Source organism: Lepidochelys olivacea (genome assembly GCF_965140295.1).
Source record: "Lepidochelys olivacea isolate rLepOli2 genome assembly, chromosome: 24".
Taxonomy (NCBI): domain Eukaryota; kingdom Metazoa; phylum Chordata; order Testudines; family Cheloniidae; genus Lepidochelys; species Lepidochelys olivacea.
The window spans coordinates 2,193,606-2,215,529 of NC_140434.1; the positions used below are offsets into that span (position 1 = coordinate 2,193,606).

Consider the following 21,924-nt stretch of genomic DNA (forward strand, 5'->3'; position numbering starts at 1 on the left):
AAGAATGTGGCCATATTACGGGTCCCATATTAGAGGGCAAAGGTATATTATCTTTAAATCACATGTACGGCCGGAGAGCTGTAAGTCATCACACCAGCAAGACATGAGGGGGTTTCCATGGAGGGGTAACAGAGTCTGAGGAAATAATCAGAAAGGCTGGGAGTCTGGAAATTGTGAGTTTTAATCCCGGTTTTGCCAGGGCCTGACTGTGTGAACTTGAGCAAATCACTTCCCGCAGCTGTGAGCAAATCCCTGGCTGCCTCTGTGCCTCAGTTTCCCTAGCCGTGGAAGTTAACAAAAGCAGAGAGTTGTGTCGCAGAGGAGGTCTGAGGAGTAATGAGTCAGTGTTTATGCATCAGTCAGTTGTTCAGAAGCAGTGCCCAGGCATTGGTTCCCTGCGCAGGAGTGAATTGTTACCCACATTTACAAAGTATTTGGCATCTAACTCATAGATGTTTGTAAAATGAGGAATGGACCAGAATGGAAACCAGAGGATTGCTATCGTGTTTCAGAATCCCTTTAATGCTAATCTGATAGGATTACATAGGAACAGACCGAATGCAGAGTAGAAAATACATTGCCAGGTTTTCCAGGATTACAACAAATGAACTGCTCCCAGGTGATGCATTTCCCATCAGATGTTCTTCTTTCTTTGGTGCCGCTGTAGAGTGTGACAATCAAATCCTGTTTGCAGCCATTTTCAGTTAATTGTGTTATCCCAGCCCCAGTCTAATTAGACAAAGCACAATATCAGGAGAGGACTAAGTTCTTTCTCTGTTATACATCTTCTGTAGCAGTGTTGAAACTGGAAACAAATGGTACATATTTATGGAAAGGCTAGAAAACATAGGCCCTAATTCTCATTGACACTTACGTCCCAGGACGTTGGTTTGTAAAGAGCCTTCGAGTGAGTGTAAATATCATTTGTATGAACTCACAGGCCCCTGCTGCATTGACACTGTCAGAGAGGCCGAAAGGGGCCATGATGGAGCTGAGATTCGGGCCGTCAGATAGCTAGAGTAAAGGAGAGAGTATGGCGGTATTAGAGGAAACTGTGCTAAAGTGTCCCCTGGCAAATAGAAATCTGGTGCAGGTTTCCTGCGGTGCTGAGAACTCACAGCTCCCTTGGGAGTTGTGGGCACTCAGCATTTCCCAAAGCCATTGTCCATGAGCTCAGCCGTGAATCGGTATCTTGCTTTTCGTTTGTTGGTTGTTCCTTGTTCCATGGCTATTCCTCCTCAGCGAAACATGGATACAGGTTTGTGGGGCCGCAGGGATAGGGGTGGGGGTAGCAGCAGGGGTAGGGATAGGGGTAGCAGCACTTGAATGGCTTTTTCCAGCAGCATGGCGGCCAGTGTCCATAATCGCCTCCGTAACCGCTTGAGTCCCCATAACCCCACGGTTTACAGAACCAAGGTTTACAAATCTTTTGGTGCGGTTTACAGCACCAAGGTTTGCAAATCTTTTTTTGGTGGTGGAACAACATCTCCATGCGTTGGAACTAAACCTGAAACACACAGAAAGGAAAAGAGTCACCATAATGCCTTAGAGCCAGTGGAATAAACGGGTCAAAGCTCAGTTCCCATTGAAATGGGGGCCACATAGAAAGAGAGAGCGCGTGGTACTTTGGCTTCTAAAGCTTGCGAGTCAGCAATACTTGACCATGTATGTATGAAAAATATTCTTCGTCAGTACAAAACGTTAAGGACCAGAGCCCGAGCCAGCGGAAATCGCCACTGTTCAACGGAGATGAATGGTGCTAAGCTAACTTACACCAGCTGGGGATCTGCACCTATCATTGCTAGCAGAGCACATAAGAACAGAGAAATTGCCGAACTGGTTCAGAGCAGAGATCCATCTAATGTAGCAATCTGCCTGAGCTGCTGTTGAATTAAAAGTGGTTTATGAGCTTTTTCAAAGCTGCCAAAGGGATTCGAATGCCTGTTTCTTTATGAAAATAAACCTGAACTTGTGTCCCAAATGCCTGTGTAGTTCTGCAAAAAATTGCCACCCTCGCTTTATACCATGAATCCACCAATGCCTGCAACTTAATAATCAAGATTTTTTCGTGGAAACTCCCGTAAGATAGACAGTAATTGGAGTCTATATGCAAAATTGAAATGAGCACTAACGAGACATCTGGATAGCTATGGAGAGATTCAGTGAAATCGCACTTACCCAGCCCACTGAGGAGGAGACGTCAAGAGAAGCGGTTAAAGAACCCTGAGTTGCGAGGGCTTTTATACAGGTTGTTAGATGGCCTGGAGAATCTGAGACACCCCTTTGCTTGAGGTCTTAATTAGTCAGAAAAACATTTTGCTGTGCACGTCACTCCTTCAGTGGATATAATTGGTTGCTTCAATCTTCAGGATTGTTGTTTTCTACCTCACATGGTTTGGCATGCATATGACACACTGCAGGTTTCCTTCATCTTAAAAGTTTTCTGAGACAAATTCATTTCTGGTGTCCTTCTAGTGCTTCCACCATAGTTACTCTGGGAATGAATTGGGAGCTTATTAAGAGCTGTATCTGTTGCACAATCTCCTGTCACATAGAGGACTCCAATTTGATCCTTTAAAGCGACCCTGATATGTGTTGGTATGTACTGGGGGCCAAGGGCAGTTCCCCCCATGGAATTTGCAAGGAGGACGGCACATTGAGGCCCTGTGGCTTGAAATTTCCCTCTGTCAGACGGACAGTTTAAGACCTATGAACCACTGAAGTCCCACTTACAGTTCCAAAAAAGATCGTAACAGGGACCTGAGATTTGCACCGGCCTTTGTGCTGACCCTCTGCTTAGGGGCGTGTTTCCCCTCAGATTAATTAAAAATTCAATTAGTTATGGCACCAGTGCTGTGGGATGAGGGTGATCACCATGGCAGAAGCTCACTGTGCTTCCTCTTGCAGGGCTGCTCTTGGTTTGAGGTGAGGGCTGGTGGTGGGTGAAAACAAGTTATGTTTGATAAAGGCTTTGAGATAAACCTTGGAACGTTTCTGGCATCAGTCACATGATCTGCATCCAATAACAGCCAAACACAATTGTTGTCTTGCATGAAAAAGCAGCGGATAAAGTCTCAGATGAAAGACAGGAAAGCTGGAGATGTCCTGAGGTCCCTTCCAACCCTGATATTCTATGATTCTATGATTCTATGTGGCTTTCTTAGCTAAGGCTATGGGCTGAGATCAGACTTATTTAAAATCTGATCAGTTTAAGGCATGCTGGAAGACCCTGAGCTTAGAATCATAGAATATCAGGGTTGTACGGGACCTCAGGAGGTCATCTAGTCCAACCCCCTGCTCAAAGCAGGACCGATCCCCAATTAAATCATCCCAGCCAGGGCTTTGTCAAGCCTGACCTTAAAAACTTCTAAGGAAGGAGATTCCACCACTTCCTTAGGTAACGCATTCCAGTGTTTCACCACCCTCCTAGTGAAAAAGTTTTTCTTAATATCCAACCTAAATCTCCCCCACTGCAACTTGAGACCATTACTCCTTGTTCTGTCATCTGCTACCACTGAGAACAGTCTAGAGCCATCCTCTTTGGAACCCGCTTTCAGGTAGTTGAAAGCAGCTATCAAATCCCCCCTCATTCTTCTCTTCCGTAGACTAAACATCCCAGTTCCCTCAGCCTCTCCTCTTAACTCATGTGTTCCAGTCCCCTAATCATTTTTGTTTCCCTCCGCTGGACTCTTTCCAATTTTTCCACATCCTTCTTGTAGTGTGGGGCCCCAAACTGGACACAGTACTCCAGATGAGGCCTCACCAGCGTTCAATAGAGGGGAACGATCACGTCCCTCGATCTGTTGGCAATGCCCCGACTTATACATCCCAAAATGCCATTGGCCTTCTTGGCAACAAGGGCACACTGTTGACTCATATCCAGCTTCTCGTCCACTGTAACCCCTAGGTCCTTTTCTGCAGAACTGCTGCCGAGCCATTCGGTCATTTGACCGCTTCCCCCCATGCCTGCTTGGAGCAGCAGGGCTTGGGTGGGTTCAGGCTTCAGTTCCTCCTCTTGGGGTCATGTAGTAATTTTTGTCAGAAGGGGGTCATGGTGCAATGAAGGTTGAGTATCTGTGGTCTAGATATTAATTCCTTGTAAAGTGACGCTGTTACTCAATACAAGGGTGTCTTTCAGGATAAACTATCATTATCATCATAATTCAATACTTTAGACATCAAAAGCCTTAATGAGTGTTTGCGAAGAGGGTTGCTATCCAGTGTGTCAAGGAAGTGGAACATCCATGACAAGTGATATTGTCCCTGTTATCTACGTGGATAAACACAGGCACACTGAGAATAAGGTCTAACAGGAAATGAGTTGCAGAGACAGAATTAGACGGATTAGTCTTGAAAACACGTGCTTCCCATTGAGCCTGGACCCTGTCAGGCCCTTCACATTTTTGGATTCTAAACGTATGACAAAGAGGAGAGTAATACATAGAGCAGTGGTTCTCAAACTGTGGGTCAGGACCCCAAAGTGGGTTGCGACTTGCTAAGGCCCAGGGCCAAAGCCGAAGCCAAAGCCAGAAGGCTTCAGTCCTGGGTGGTGGGGCTAAGCCTATAGGCCTCTGCCCTCGGGCTTCGGCCTTGTCCCTGTGGCCTGGGGCAGTGGGGCTTTCGCTTTGCCCCCGCCCCCACACCGCAGGTAGCAGGGCTTGGGCGGGATCAGGCTTCAGGCCGACCTCCTGTGGTGCTGTCTTAATTTTTGAGAACCCCTGCCATAGAGAGACGCATTCATGAGTTCTTTTTTTGTTTTGTTTTGACAAGTTTCTGGAGGAAACATCTTCTGATTCTTCTGCATGGGAGTGAGGAAACTTTATATTGGAATTCTAACTTCAAGTTGACTATCCTACACCGCCTATTACGAACTATGTAACTGACATACTCAGCAAAAAAAATGTGGAACAAGTGAAGGGTCCATGTTGCTGGAGGTGGTGGAAAAATGTTTTGAGGCAAACGAGGCTGGAGTTAAGATTTTGTTTGACAATAACAGCTGGATTTTTCACAGGAAGAGACATGTGTCTTATCACTGCAGTACTTAATATTTGAATTATAAATAGCAGTTTATAATCTTAAGCCACCAATGAACATGTATGTAATTTACATCCTGATCATTCCTTTGGCAAATTAGTATCTCCATGTACAAAGAAGGCAAAACTGAAGGGGATCAGCACATTATTTAGTTGGTCTTTGTTTATGCTTAGATCAGAAGAGAATTTGTCCAGAAGTTTGCCAAACAAAACAAGAATACGATAGAGTCGCCGTAATCATTAGAGTCATGTAAATTGCATATGAGGAAGCCCAAAACACGAAATGTTATTAACAAAACACTTGATTAACGTCACGTAATGAGGTCAACTAATGTTCAACCCAGAGAGTAGCGTGTGGCATGAGAAATCGGACTATGTGGTTTTATTGCTGTCTCTGCAACGGACTCTTTGGGTGACCTTCTGCACAGTTTATTTGCCTCTGTTTATTTGCATAGACAATAAGGATAAGAACACTCGTGTCAGATGGTAAGTGGTAACTGAGGATACCAACCACTTCACAAACAGTCATTAAAGTTCTATATATGCAAAATGTTGTATGATTACAATGTTGATGTTTTGTTCATAGAAGATGCCCATGTTTGAGTAATAGAGTCACTTCAAAAATGTATTTCAGTGGCTCTCATTTCTAGGCCTTAGTCAGGTCATGATTTCTCGCTTCAGAATTTGTAGCTGTGTCGATTTTCATTCTATAGCAGCTAGGTGTTTCTCTTTTCTATAAAATTCCATTGTATAGTTATTGAGCCAGCTGTAAATCGTTCCGGCTCTGTTGACTACTGGAACTATTCCCGCCGGAGAAAGACCTGGAAACACGACCTCCAGGTGGTGAGAGTATGCATTCTCCTAAACTCATTCCACAGAGGTCTCTTGCTTGGTCCGTGATGCCTTTTCTTCATCTTCCCGTGCTTCACTTGGGCTCTCTTGGCCGCACTTTCCCATAAGATCTCCCTTCTCTTAGCTGCTCATGGACGGAGATGTGGTTGCTGAGGTGGTATAGATTCAAGATTGTAAGTCCAGGCCTTTATAAAACACTGTGCCACCAACCCCGAACACAGTCAATGAGCAGCGCTGGAAGAAATAGTACGGTGTGCTTCTGCCATGATTCTCTCCCATTCATTTCAGGTTGCATTAGATTAGATGCATTATGGGTGGATGTGCAGAGTATTCAGAATACAGGCTCCCTGAAATTGCAGTGCTTAATGGCAGAATATCCCAAACCAATATCAGCATGGATTTGAAAGACCAGACTGGATTGTTGTACATGTTACTGATGCTCAGATCCACCGCTGAATTTCCCTCAGATTCATTCCCACTTCCCAATGAAGTCAGGCATTAAACCATGACTGAAAAGGTCGAGCTGTTCCAAAGAGAAGGGTTACCGAACACCCGACTGGCGTTAGTTGGTACTAGCAGGGGAACCACAGGGTAATACCTCCTCTGATTTACAGCCTCTTGCCGGACCTGATTCTCTTCTAACCAAGGGCTCCTTGGGACTTAAGTAGTGCCCAGGCACTGGGTCCCTGCGCAGGAGTGAATTGTTACCGACAAGGCCAGATTTACCAAGTGTTTAGGCACCTAACTCACAGAGGCGGCTAACTGAGGAATGCAGCAGAAACGAAACCAGAAGACTGATCTCATGATGCAGAATCCTATGGCTGGCCGGAGGCTGAATTGGTGTAATATCATCCCATGTCCGTGTCCTGGTTTTTCTCCATCTCTCCTGTGCTTCTTGTGGGCTACATCATCTGCATTTTCTCAGACGACCTCAGTTCTCTTAGGTGCTCGTGGATGGAGATGTGAGTGCTGAGGTTGTAACTGCAAACCCTTAGAAAGCCCTGTGCCACCAACCTTCAATTCAAACAATGAGCAATGCTACAATTAACAGAAGTGTATGGTTCTGCTTTGATGATCACCCTAATAAGGGAGGTGTATTGAGAGATGATTTTGTAATCCCGATAAAGTGAAATTTACCCCAGGGCAGAACAAAAGTCGATGCAAACTTACATCTGAGAAGAGCTATTTTGAAAGCTAGCGTGGTTCAAAGGCCTGGTATTGCCCTTCTGCCAGGGGTGAAGAGTTGCTAGGGGGAGCAGGGAGTCTGTTCTGTTTGTGAGCTCCAGGGGACCCTTAAAGGGGTAGACAGTTCTTGGACTTGTAGTGTGGGACAATCGGGACCACAGAAGGGGTGGAGAAAAGTTGGTGACCCGACTGGAGAGCCACGTTAGCAGGCAGGAGAAGGAGAGTGAGAAGCTGGTGCGTACCCTGGGCAATCCAGGCACAATGGTGTGTGCCGTACCCTCGAGCAGTGGTAGATTGAGACGGACTTATTCCATTCTGTTTGGCAGGGATATAAACTTTCCTGCCTCAGGGCATTAGCCAATAATGAAGAATAGGTCTGAGTAATTAATAGAAATGAGTCAGAAACTTCTCCTATGGGCAGGTTATCCCACAACTGCCTTCTGCAGAGTTTCTTGAGCCTTCCTCTGAAGCAGCTGTTGTTGGTCACTGTCAGAGCCGATGAAGTGAGCTGTAGCTCACAAAAGCTTATGCTCTAATAAATGTGTTAGTTTCTAAGGTGCCACAAGTCCTCCTTTTCTTTTTACGGATACAGACTGACACGGCTGCTACTCTGAAACCTGGACTAGCTGGGTCATTGATTGGGTCAAAGTGGAAAGTCTTGTGTTTCTGTATTTCAAAGAATGTGGCCATATTACGGGTCCCATATTAGAGGGCAAAGGTATATTATCTTTAAATCACATGTACGGCCGGAGAGCTGTAAGTCATCACACCAGCAAGACATGAGGGGGTTTCCATGGAGGGGTAACAGAGTCTGAGGAAATAATCAGAAAGGCTGGGAGTCTGGAAATTGTGAGTTTTAATCCCGGTTTTGCCAGGGCCTGACTGTGTGAACTTGAGCAAATCACTTCCCGCAGCTGTGAGCAAATCCCTGGCTGCCTCTGTGCCTCAGTTTCCCTAGCCGTGGAAGTTAACAAAAGCAGAGAGTTGTGTCGCAGAGGAGGTCTGAGGAGTAATGAGTCAGTGTTTATGCATCAGTCAGTTGTTCAGAAGCAGTGCCCAGGCATTGGTTCCCTGCGCAGGAGTGAATTGTTACCCACATTTACAAAGTATTTGGCATCTAACTCATAGATGTTTGTAAAATGAGGAATGGACCAGAATGGAAACCAGAGGATTGCTATCGTGTTTCAGAATCCCTTTAATGCTAATCTGATAGGATTACATAGGAACAGACCGAATGCAGAGTAGAAAATACATTGCCAGGTTTTCCAGGATTACAACAAATGAACTGCTCCCAGGTGATGCATTTCCCATCAGATGTTCTTCTTTCTTTGGTGCCGCTGTAGAGTGTGACAATCAAATCCTGTTTGCAGCCATTTTCAGTTAATTGTGTTATCCCAGCCCCAGTCTAATTAGACAAAGCACAATATCAGGAGAGGACTAAGTTCTTTCTCTGTTATACATCTTCTGTAGCAGTGTTGAAACTGGAAACAAATGGTACATATTTATGGAAAGGCTAGAAAACATAGGCCCTAATTCTCATTGACACTTACGTCCCAGGACGTTGGTTTGTAAAGAGCCTTCGAGTGAGTGTAAATATCATTTGTATGAACTCACAGGCCCCTGCTGCATTGACACTGTCAGAGAGGCCGAAAGGGGCCATGATGGAGCTGAGATTCGGGCCGTCAGATAGCTAGAGTAAAGGAGAGAGTATGGCGGTATTAGAGGAAACTGTGCTAAAGTGTCCCCTGGCAAATAGAAATCTGGTGCAGGTTTCCTGCGGTGCTGAGAACTCACAGCTCCCTTGGGAGTTGTGGGCACTCAGCATTTCCCAAAGCCATTGTCCATGAGCTCAGCCGTGAATCGGTATCTTGCTTTTCGTTTGTTGGTTGTTCCTTGTTCCATGGCTATTCCTCCTCAGCGAAACATGGATACAGGTTTGTGGGGCCGCAGGGATAGGGGTGGGGGTAGCAGCAGGGGTAGGGATAGGGGTAGCAGCACTTGAATGGCTTTTTCCAGCAGCATGGCGGCCAGTGTCCATAATCGCCTCCGTAACCGCTTGAGTCCCCATAACCCCACGGTTTACAGAACCAAGGTTTACAAATCTTTTGGTGCGGTTTACAGCACCAAGGTTTGCAAATCTTTTTTTGGTGGTGGAACAACATCTCCATGCGTTGGAACTAAACCTGAAACACACAGAAAGGAAAAGAGTCACCATAATGCCTTAGAGCCAGTGGAATAAACGGGTCAAAGCTCAGTTCCCATTGAAATGGGGGCCACATAGAAAGAGAGAGCGCGTGGTACTTTGGCTTCTAAAGCTTGCGAGTCAGCAATACTTGACCATGTATGTATGAAAAATATTCTTCGTCAGTACAAAACGTTAAGGACCAGAGCCCGAGCCAGCGGAAATCGCCACTGTTCAACGGAGATGAATGGTGCTAAGCTAACTTACACCAGCTGGGGATCTGCACCTATCATTGCTAGCAGAGCACATAAGAACAGAGAAATTGCCGAACTGGTTCAGAGCAGAGATCCATCTAATGTAGCAATCTGCCTGAGCTGCTGTTGAATTAAAAGTGGTTTATGAGCTTTTTCAAAGCTGCCAAAGGGATTCGAATGCCTGTTTCTTTATGAAAATAAACCTGAACTTGTGTCCCAAATGCCTGTGTAGTTCTGCAAAAAATTGCCACCCTCGCTTTATACCATGAATCCACCAATGCCTGCAACTTAATAATCAAGATTTTTTCGTGGAAACTCCCGTAAGATAGACAGTAATTGGAGTCTATATGCAAAATTGAAATGAGCACTAACGAGACATCTGGATAGCTATGGAGAGATTCAGTGAAATCGCACTTACCCAGCCCACTGAGGAGGAGACGTCAAGAGAAGCGGTTAAAGAACCCTGAGTTGCGAGGGCTTTTATACAGGTTGTTAGATGGCCTGGAGAATCTGAGACACCCTTTTGCTTGAGGTCTTAATTAGTCAGAAAAACATTTTGCTGTGCACGTCACTCCTTCAGTGGATATAATTGGTTGCTTCAATCTTCAGGATTGTTGTTTTCTACCTCACATGGTTTGGCATGCATATGACACACTGCAGGTTTCCTTCATCTTAAAAGTTTTCTGAGACAAATTCATTTCTGGTGTCCTTCTAGTGCTTCCACCATAGTTACTCTGGGAATGAATTGGGAGCTTATTAAGAGCTGTATCTGTTGCACAATCTCCTGTCACATAGAGGACTCCAATTTGATCCTTTAAAGCGACCCTGATATGTGTTGGTATGTACTGGGGGCCAAGGGCAGTTCCCCCCATGGAATTTGCAAGGAGGACGGCACATTGAGGCCCTGTGGCTTGAAATTTCCCTCTGTCAGACGGACAGTTTAAGACCTATGAACCACTGAAGTCCCACTTACAGTTCCAAAAAAGATCGTAACAGGGACCTGAGATTTGCACCGGCCTTTGTGCTGACCCTCTGCTTAGGGGCGTGTTTCCCCTCAGATTAATTAAAAATTCAATTAGTTATGGCACCAGTGCTGTGGGATGAGGGTGATCACCATGGCAGAAGCTCACTGTGCTTCCTCTTGCAGGGCTGCTCTTGGTTTGAGGTGAGGGCTGGTGGTGGGTGAAAACAAGTTATGTTTGATAAAGGCTTTGAGATAAACCTTGGAACGTTTCTGGCATCAGTCACATGATCTGCATCCAATAACAGCCAAACACAATTGTTGTCTTGCATGAAAAAGCAGCGGATAAAGTCTCAGATGAAAGACAGGAAAGCTGGAGATGTCCTGAGGTCCCTTCCAACCCTGATATTCTATGATTCTATGATTCTATGTGGCTTTCTTAGCTACGGCTATGGGCTGAGATCAGACTTATTTAAAATCTGATCAGTTTAAGGCATGCTGGAAGACCCTGAGCTTAGAATCATAGAATATCAGGGTTGTACGGGACCTCAGGAGGTCATCTAGTCCAACCCCCTGCTCAAAGCAGGACCGATCCCCAATTAAATCATCCCAGCCAGGGCTTTGTCAAGCCTGACCTTAAAAACTTCTAAGGAAGGAGATTCCACCACTTCCTTAGGTAACGCATTCCAGTGTTTCACCACCCTCCTAGTGAAAAAGTTTTTCTTAATATCCAACCTAAATCTCCCCCACTGCAACTTGAGACCATTACTCCTTGTTCTGTCATCTGCTACCACTGAGAACAGTCTAGAGCCATCCTCTTTGGAACCCGCTTTCAGGTAGTTGAAAGCAGCTATCAAATCCCCCCTCATTCTTCTCTTCCGTAGACTAAACATCCCAGTTCCCTCAGCCTCTCCTCTTAACTCATGTGTTCCAGTCCCCTAATCATTTTTGTTTCCCTCCGCTGGACTCTTTCCAATTTTTCCACATCCTTCTTGTAGTGTGGGGCCCCAAACTGGACACAGTACTCCAGATGAGGCCTCACCAGCGTTCAATAGAGGGGAACGATCACGTCCCTCGATCTGTTGGCAATGCCCCGACTTATACATCCCAAAATGCCATTGGCCTTCTTGGCAACAAGGGCACACTGTTGACTCATATCCAGCTTCTCGTCCACTGTAACCCCTAGGTCCTTTTCTGCAGAACTGCTGCCGAGCCATTCGGTCATTTGACCGCTTCCCCCCATGCCTGCTTGGAGCAGCAGGGCTTGGGTGGGTTCAGGCTTCAGTTCCTCCTCTTGGGGTCATGTAGTAATTTTTGTCAGAAGGGGGTCATGGTGCAATGAAGGTTGAGTATCTGTGGTCTAGATATTAATTCCTTGTAAAGTGGCGCTGTTACTCAATACAAGGGTGTCTTTCAGGAATAAACTATCATTATCATCATAATTCAATACTTTAGACATCAAAAGCCTTAATGAGTGTTTGCGAAGAGGGTTGCTATCCAGTGTGTCAAGGAAGTGGAACATCCATGACAAGTGATATTGTCCCTGTTATCTACGTGGATAAACACAGGCACATTGAGAATAAGGTCTAACAGGAAATGAGTTGCAGAGACAGAATTAGACGGATTAGTCTTGAAAACACGTGCTTCCCATTGAGCCTGGACCCTGTCAGGCCCTTCACATTTTTGGATTCTAAACGTATGACAAAGAGGAGAGTAATACATAGAGCAGTGGTTCTCAAACTGTGGGTCAGGACCCCAAAGTGGGTTGCGACTTGCTAAGGCCCAGGGCCAAAGCCGAAGCCAAAGCCAGAAGGCTTCAGTCCTGGGTGGTGGGGCTAAGCCTATAGGCCTCTGCCCTCGGGCTTCGGCCTTGTCCCTGTGGCCTGGGGCAGTGGGGCTTTCGCTTTGCCCCCGCCCCCACACCGCAGGTAGCAGGGCTTGGGCGGGATCAGGCTTCAGGCCGACCTCCTGTGGTGCTGTCTTAATTTTTGAGAACCCCTGCCATAGAGAGACGCATTCATGAGTTCTTTTTTTGTTTTGTTTTGACAAGTTTCTGGAGGAAACATCTTCTGATTCTTCTGCATGGGAGTGAGGAAACTTTATATTGGAATTCTAACTTCAAGTTGACTATCCTACACCGCCTATTACGAACTATGTAACTGACATACTCAGCAAAAAAAATGTGGAACAAGTGAAGGGTCCATGTTGCTGGAGGTGGTGGAAAAATGTTTTGAGGCAAACGAGGCTGGAGTTAAGATTTTGTTTGACAATAACAGCTGGATTTTTCACAGGAAGAGACATGTGTCTTATCACTGCAGTACTTAATATTTGAATTATAAATAGCAGTTTATAATCTTAAGCCACCAATGAACATGTATGTAATTTACATCCTGATCATTCCTTTGGCAAATTAGTATCTCCATGTACAAAGAAGGCAAAACTGAAGGGGATCAGCACATTATTTAGTTGGTCTTTGTTTATGCTTAGATCAGAAGAGAATTTGTCCAGAAGTTTGCCAAACAAAACAAGAATACGATAGAGTCGCCGTAATCATTAGAGTCATGTAAATTGCATATGAGGAAGCCCAAAACACGAAATGTTATTAACAAAACACTTGATTAACGTCACGTAATGAGGTCAACTAATGTTCAACCCAGAGAGTAGCGTGTGGCATGAGAAATCGGACTATGTGGTTTTATTGCTGTCTCTGCAACGGACTCTTTGGGTGACCTTCTGCACAGTTTATTTGCCTCTGTTTATTTGCATAGACAATAAGGATAAGAACACTCGTGTCAGATGGTAAGTGGTAACTGAGGATACCAACCACTTCACAAACAGTCATTAAAGTTCTATATATGCAAAATGTTGTATGATTACAATGTTGATGTTTTGTTCATAGAAGATGCCCATGTTTGAGTAATAGAGTCACTTCAAAAATGTATTTCAGTGGCTCTCATTTCTAGGCCTTAGTCAGGTCATGATTTCTCGCTTCAGAATTTGTAGCTGTGTCGATTTTCATTCTATAGCAGCTAGGTGTTTCTCTTTTCTATAAAATTCCATTGTATAGTTATTGAGCCAGCTGTAAATCGTTCCGGCTCTGTTGACTACTGGAACTATTCCCGCCGGAGAAAGACCTGGAAACACGACCTCCAGGTGGTGAGAGTATGCATTCTCCTAAACTCATTCCACAGAGGTCTCTTGCTTGGTCCGTGATGCCTTTTCTTCATCTTCCCGTGCTTCACTTGGGCTCTCTTGGCCGCACTTTCCCATAAGATCTCCCTTCTCTTAGCTGCTCATGGACGGAGATGTGGTTGCTGAGGTGGTATAGATTCAAGATTGTAAGTCCAGGCCTTTATAAAACACTGTGCCACCAACCCCGAACACAGTCAATGAGCAGCGCTGGAAGAAATAGTACGGTGTGCTTCTGCCATGATTCTCTCCCATTCATTTCAGGTTGCATTAGATTAGATGCATTATGGGTGGATGTGCAGAGTATTCAGAATACAGGCTCCCTGAAATTGCAGTGCTTAATGGCAGAATATCCCAAACCAATATCAGCATGGATTTGAAAGACCAGACTGGATTGTTGTACATGTTACTGATGCTCAGATCCACCGCTGAATTTCCCTCAGATTCATTCCCACTTCCCAATGAAGTCAGGCATTAAACCATGACTGAAAAGGTCGAGCTGTTCCAAAGAGAAGGGTTACCGAACACCCGACTGGCGTTAGTTGGTACTAGCAGGGGAACCACAGGGTAATACCTCCTCTGATTTACAGCCTCTTGCCGGACCTGATTCTCTTCTAACCAAGGGCTCCTTGGGACTTAAGTAGTGCCCAGGCACTGGGTCCCTGCGCTGGAGTGAATTGTTACCGACAAGGCCAGATTTACCAAGTGTTTAGGCACCTAACTCACAGAGGCGGCTAACTGAGGAATGCAGCAGAAACGAAACCAGAAGACTGATCTCATGATGCAGAATCCTATGGCTGGCCGGAGGCTGAATTGGTGTAATATCATCCCATGTCCGTGTCCTGGTTTTTCTCCATCTCTCCTGTGCTTCTTGTGGGCTACATCATCTGCATTTTCTCAGACGACCTCAGTTCTCTTAGGTGCTCGTGGATGGAGATGTGAGTGCTGAGGTTGTAACTGCAAACCCTTAGAAAGCCCTGTGCCACCAACCTTCAATTCAAACAATGAGCAATGCTACAATTAACAGAAGTGTATGGTTCTGCTTTGATGATCACCCTAATAAGGGAGGTGTATTGAGAGATGATTTTGTAATCCCGATAAAGTGAAATTTACCCCAGGGCAGAACAAAAGTCGATGCAAACTTACATCTGAGAAGAGCTATTTTGAAAGCTAGCGTGGTTCAAAGGCCTGGTATTGCCCTTCTGCCAGGGGTGAAGAGTTGCTAGGGGGAGCAGGGAGTCTGTTCTGTTTGTGAGCTCCAGGGGACCCTTAAAGGGGTAGACAGTTCTTGGACTTGTAGTGTGGGACAATCGGGACCACAGAAGGGGTGGAGAAAAGTTGGTGACCCGACTGGAGAGCCACGTTAGCAGGCAGGAGAAGGAGAGTGAGAAGCTGGTGCGTACCCTGGGCAATCCAGGCACAATGGTGTGTGCCGTACCCTCGAGCAGTGGTAGATTGAGACGGACTTATTCCATTCTGTTTGGCAGGGATATAAACTTTCCTGCCTCAGGGCATTAGCCAATAATGAAGAATAGGTCTGAGTAATTAATAGAAATGAGTCAGAAACTTCTCCTATGGGCAGGTTATCCCACAACTGCCTTCTGCAGAGTTTCTTGAGCCTTCCTCTGAAGCAGCTGTTGTTGGTCACTGTCAGAGCCGATGAAGTGAGCTGTAGCTCACAAAAGCTTATGCTCTAATAAATGTGTTAGTTTCTAAGGTGCCACAAGTCCTCCTTTTCTTTTTACAGATACAGACTGACACGGCTGCTACTCTGAAACCTGGACTAGCTGGGTCATTGATTGGGTCAAAGTGGAAAGTCTTGTGTTTCTGTATTTCAAAGAATGTGGCCATATTACGGGTCCCATATTAGAGGGCAAAGGTATATTATCTTTAAATCACATGTACGGCCGGAGAGCTGTAAGTCATCACACCAGCAAGACATGAGGGGGTTTCCATGGAGGGGTAACAGAGTCTGAGGAAATAATCAGAAAGGCTGGGAGTCTGGAAATTGTGAGTTTTAATCCCGGTTTTGCCAGGGCCTGACTGTGTGAACTTGAGCAAATCACTTCCCGCAGCTGTGAGCAAATCCCTGGCTGCCTCTGTGCCTCAGTTTCCCTAGCCGTGGAAGTTAACAAAAGCAGAGAGTTGTGTCGCAGAGGAGGTCTGAGGAGTAATGAGTCAGTGTTTATGCATCAGTCAGTTGTTCAGAAGCAGTGCCCAGGCATTGGTTCCCTGCGCAGGAGTGAATTGTTACCCACATTTACAAAGTATTTGGCATCTAACTCATAGATGTTTGTAAAATGAGGAATGGACCAGAATGGAAACCAGAGGATTGCTATCGTGTTTCAGAATCCCTTTAATGCTAATCTGATAGGATTACATAGGAACAGACCGAATGCAGAGTAGAAAATACATTGCCAGGTTTTCCAGGATTACAACAAATGAACTGCTCCCAGGTGATGCATTTCCCATCAGATGTTCTTCTTTCTTTGGTGCCGCTGTAGAGTGTGACAATCAAATCCTGTTTGCAGCCATTTTCAGTTAATTGTGTTATCCCAGCCCCAGTCTAATTAGACAAAGCACAATATCAGGAGAGGACTAAGTTCTTTCTCTGTTATACATCTTCTGTAGCAGTGTTGAAACTGGAAACAAATGGTACATATTTATGGAAAGGCTAGAAAACATAGGCCCTAATTCTCATTGACACTTACGTCCCAGGACGTTGGTTTGTAAAGAGCCTTCGAGTGAGTGTAAATATCATTTGTATGAACTCACAGGCCCCTGCTGCATTGACACTGTCAGAGAGGCCGAAAGGGGCCATGATGGAGCTGAGATTCGGGCCGTCAGATAGCTAGAGTAAAGGAGAGAGTATGGCGGTATTCGAGGAAACTGTGCTAAAGTGTCCCCTGGCAAATAGAAATCTGGTGCAGGTTTCCTGCGGTGCTGAGAACTCACAGCTCCCTTGGGAGTTGTGGGCACTCAGCATTTCCCAAAGCCATTGTCCATGAGCTCAGCCGTGAATCGGTATCTTGCTTTTCGTTTGTTGGTTGTTCCTTGTTCCATGGCTATTCCTCCTCAGCGAAACATGGATACAGGTTTGTGGGGCCGCAGGGATAGGGGTGGGGGTAGCAGCAGGGGTAGGGATAGGGGTAGCAGCACTTGAATGGCTTTTTCCAGCAGCATGGCGGCCAGTGTCCATAATCGCCTCCGTAACCGCTTGAGTCCCCATAACCCCACGGTTTACAGAACCAAGGTTTACAAATCTTTTGGTGCGGTTTACAGCACCAAGGTTTGCAAATCTTTTTTTGGTGGTGGAACAACATCTCCATGCGTTGGAACTAAACCTGAAACACACAGAAAGGAAAAGAGTCACCATAATGCCTTAGAGCCAGTGGAATAAACGGGTCAAAGCTCAGTTCCCATTGAAATGGGGGCCACATAGAAAGAGAGAGCGCGTGGTACTTTGGCTTCTAAAGCTTGCGAGTCAGCAATACTTGACCATGTATGTATGAAAAATATTCTTCGTCAGTACAAAACGTTAAGGACCAGAGCCCGAGCCAGCGGAAATCGCCACTGTTCAACGGAGATGAATGGTGCTAAGCTAACTTACACCAGCTGGGGATCTGCACCTATCATTGCTAGCAGAGCACATAAGAACAGAGAAATTGCCGAACTGGTTCAGAGCAGAGATCCATCTAATGTAGCAATCTGCCTGAGCTGCTGTTGAATTAAAAGTGGTTTATGAGCTTTTTCAAAGCTGCCAAAGGGATTCAAATGCCTGTTTCTTTATGAAAATAAACCTGAACTTGTGTCCCAAATGCCTGTGTAGTTCTGCAAAAAATTGCCACCCTCGCTTTATACCATGAATCCACCAATGCCTGCAACTTAATAATCAAGATTTTTTCGTGGAAACTCCCGTAAGATAGACAGTAATTGGAGTCTATATGCAAAATTGAAATGAGCACTAACGAGACATCTGGATAGCTATGGAGAGATTCAGTGAAATCGCACTTACCCAGCCCACTGAGGAGGAGACGTCAAGAGAAGCGGTTAAAGAACCCTGAGTTGCGAGGGCTTTTATACAGGTTGTTAGATGGCCTGGAGAATCTGAGACACCCCTTTGCTTGAGGTCTTAATTAGTCAGAAAAACATTTTGCTGTGCACGTCACTCCTTCAGTGGATATAATTGGTTGCTTCAATCTTCAGGATTGTTGTTTTCTACCTCACATGGTTTGGCATGCATATGACACACTGCAGGTTTCCTTCATCTTAAAAGTTTTCTGAGACAAATTCATTTCTGGTGTCCTTCTAGTGCTTCCACCATAGTTACTCTGGGAATGAATTGGGAGCTTATTAAGAGCTGTATCTGTTGCACAATCTCCTGTCACATAGAGGACTCCAATTTGATCCTTTAAAGCGACCCTGATATGTGTTGGTATGTACTGGGGGCCAAGGGCAGTTCCCCCCATGGAATTTGCAAGGAGGACGGCACATTGAGGCCCTGTGGCTTGAAATTTCCCTCTGTCAGACGGACAGTTTAAGACCTATGAACCACTGAAGTCCCACTTACAGTTCCAAAAAAGATCGTAACAGGGACCTGAGATTTGCACCGGCCTTTGTGCTGACCCTCTGCTTAGGGGCGTGTTTCCCCTCAGATTAATTAAAAATTCAATTAGTTATGGCACCAGTGCTGTGGGATGAGGGTGATCACCATGGCAGAAGCTCACTGTGCTTCCTCTTGCAGGGCTGCTCTTGGTTTGAGGTGAGGGCTGGTGGTGGGTGAAAACAAGTTATGTTTGATAAAGGCTTTGAGATAAACCTTGGAACGTTTCTGGCATCAGTCACATGATCTGCATCCAATAACAGCCAAACACAATTGTTGTCTTGCATGAAAAAGCAGCGGATAAAGTCTCAGATGAAAGACAGGAAAGCTGGAGATGTCCTGAGGTGCCTTCCAACCCTGATATTCTATGATTCTATGATTCTATGTGGCTTTCTTAGCTACGGCTATGGGCTGAGATCAGACTTATTTAAAATCTGATCAGTTTAAGGCATGCTGGAAGACCCTGAGCTTAGAATCATAGAATATCAGGGTTGTATGGGACCTCAGGAGGTCATCTAGTCCAACCCCCTGCTCAAAGCAGGACCGATCCCCAATTAAATCATCCCAGCCAGGGCTTTGTCAAGCCTGACCTTAAAAACTTCTAAGGAAGGAGATTCCACCACTTCCTTAGGTAACGCATTCCAGTGTTTCACCACCCTCCTAGTGAAAAAGTTTTTCTTAATATCCAACCTAAATCTCCCCCACTGCAACTTGAGACCATTACTCCTTGTTCTGTCATCTGCTACCACTGAGAACAGTCTAGAGCCATCCTCTTTGGAACCCGCTTTCAGGTAGTTGAAAGCAGCTATCAAATCCCCCCTCATTCTTCTCTTCCGTAGACTAAACATCCCAGTTCCCTCAGCCTCTCCTCTTAACTCATGTGTTCCAGTCCCCTAATCATTTTTGTTTCCCTCCGCTGGACTCTTTCCAATTTTTCCACATCCTTCTTGTAGTGTGGGGCCCCAAACTGGACACAGTACTCCAGATGAGGCCTCACCAGCGTTCAATAGAGGGGAACGATCACGTCCCTCGATCTGTTGGCAATGCCCCGACTTATACATCCCAAAATGCCATTGGCCTTCTTGGCAACAAGGGCACACTGTTGACTCATATCCAGCTTCTCGTCCACTGTAACCCCTAGGTCCTTTTCTGCAGAACTGCTGCCGAGCCATTCGGTCATTTGACCGCTTCCCCCCATGCCTGCTTGGAGCAGCAGGGCTTGGGTGGGTTCAGGCTTCAGTTCCTCCTCTTGGGGTCATGTAGTAATTTTTGTCAGAAGGGGGTCATGGTGCAATGAAGGTTGAGTATCTGTGGTCTAGATATTAATTCCTTGTAAAGTGACGCTGTTACTCAATACAAGGGTGTCTTTCAGGAATAAACTATCATTATCATCATAATTCAATACTTTAGACATCAAAAGCCTTAATGAGTGTTTGCGAAGAGGGTTGCTATCCAGTGTGTCAAGGAAGTGGAACATCCATGACAAGTGATATTGTCCCTGTTATCTACGTGGATAAACACAGGCACATTGAGAATAAGGTCTAACAGGAAATGAGTTGCAGAGACAGAATTAGACGGATTAGTCTTGAAAACACGTGCTTCCCATTGAGCCTGGACCCTGTCAGGCCCTTCACATTTTTGGATTCTAAACGTATGACAAAGAGGAGAGTAATACATAGAGCAGTGGTTCTCAAACTGTGGGTCAGGACCCCAAAGTGGGTTGCGACTTGCTAAGGCCCAGGGCCAAAGCCGAAGCCAAAGCCAGAAGGCTTCAGTCCTGGGTGGTGGGGCTAAGCCTATAGGCCTCGGGCTTCGGCCTTGTCCCTGTGGCCTGGGGCAGTGGGGCTTTCGCTTTGCCCCCGCCCCCACACCGCAGGTAGCAGGGCTTGGGCGGGATCAGGTTTCAGGCCGACCTCCTGTGGTGCTGTCTTAATTTTTGAGAACCCCTGCCATAGAGAGACGCATTCATGAGTTCTTTTTTTGTTTTGTTTTGACAAGTTTCTGGAGGAAACATCTTCTGATTCTTCTGCATGGGAGTGAGGAAACTTTATATTGGAATTCTAACTTCAAGTTGACTATCCTACACCGCCTATTACGAACTATGTAACTGACATACTCAGCAAAAAAAATGTGGAACAAGTGAAGGGTCCATGTTGCTGGAGGTGGTGGAAAAATGTTTTGAGGCAAACGAGGCTGGAGTTAAGATTTTGTTTGACAATAACAGCTGGATTTTTCACAGGAAGAGACATGTGTCTTATCACTGCAGTACTTAATATTTGAATTATAAATAGCAGTTTATAATCTTAAGCCACCAATGAACATGTATGTAATTTACATCCTGATCATTCCTTTGGCAAATTAGTATCTCCATGTACAAAGAAGGCAAAACTGAAGGGGATCAGCACATTATTTAGTTGGTCTTTGTTTATGCTTAGATCAGAAGAGAATTTGTCCAGAAGTTTGCCAAACAAAACAAGAATACGATAGAGTCGCCGTAATCATTAGAGTCATGTAAATTGCATATGAGGAAGCCCAAAACACGAAATGTTATTAACAAAACACTTGATTAACGTCACGTAATGAGGTCAACTAATGTTCAACCCAGAGAGTAGCGTGTGGCATGAGAAATCGGACTATGTGGTTTTATTGCTGTCTCTGCAACGGACTCTTTGGGTGACCTTCTGCACAGTTTATTTGCCTCTGTTTATTTGCATAGACAATAAGGATAAGAACACTCGTGTCAGATGGTAAGTGGTAACTGAGGATACCAACCACTTCACAAACAGTCATTAAAGTTCTATATATGCAAAATGTTGTATGATTACAATGTTGATGTTTTGTTCATAGAAGATGCCCATGTTTGAGTAATAGAGTCACTTCAAAAATGTATTTCAGTGGCTCTCATTTCTAGGCCTTAGTCAGGTCATGATTTCTCGCTTCAGAATTTGTAGCTGTGTCGATTTTCATTCTATAGCAGCTAGGTGTTTCTCTTTTCTATAAAATTCCATTGTATAGTTATTGAGCCAGCTGTAAATCGTTCCGGCTCTGTTGACTACTGGAACTATTCCCGCCGGAGAAAGACCTGGAAACACGACCTCCAGGTGGTGAGAGTATGCATTCTCCTAAACTCATTCCACAGAGGTCTCTTGCTTGGTCCGTGATGCCTTTTCTTCATCTTCCCGTGCTTCACTTGGGCTCTCTTGGCCGCACTTTCCCATAAGATCTCCCTTCTCTTAGCTGCTCATGGACGGAGATGTGGTTGCTGAGGTGGTATAGATTCAAGATTGTAAGTCCAGGCCTTTATAAAACACTGTGCCACCAACCCCGAACACAGTCAATGAGCAGCGCTGGAAGAAATAGTACGGTGTGCTTCTGCCATGATTCTCTCCCATTCATTTCAGGTTGCATTAGATTAGATGCATTATGGGTGGATGTGCAGAGTATTCAGAATACAGGCTCCCTGAAATTGCAGTGCTTAATGGCAGAATATCCCAAACCAATATCAGCATGGATTTGAAAGACCAGACTGGATTGTTGTACATGTTACTGATGCTCAGATCCACCGCTGAATTTCCCTCAGATTCATTCCCACTTCCCAATGAAGTCAGGCATTAAACCATGACTGAAAAGGTCGAGCTGTTCCAAAGAGAAGGGTTACCGAACAC

At 45.3% G+C, this 21,924-nt stretch overlaps 2 long non-coding RNA genes across 2 annotated transcripts; both read right to left on the minus strand.

The window, feature by feature from the left end:
• Positions 1-501: 501 nt before the first annotated feature.
• On the minus strand, positions 502-2,228 carry LOC311512793. The gene is made up of 2 exons (XR_014709565.1): positions 2,179-2,228; positions 502-1,507 (listed from the first exon to the last, which is right to left on the minus strand). It is a non-coding gene; the product is annotated as an uncharacterized lncRNA (long non-coding RNA).
• Positions 2,229-8,247: 6,019 nt separating this feature from the next.
• Positions 8,248-9,974, minus strand: LOC311512800. The gene is made up of 2 exons (XR_014709568.1): positions 9,925-9,974; positions 8,248-9,253 (listed from the first exon to the last, which is right to left on the minus strand). It is a non-coding gene; the product is annotated as an uncharacterized lncRNA (long non-coding RNA).
• Between the last annotated feature and the right edge of the window lie 11,950 nt (positions 9,975-21,924).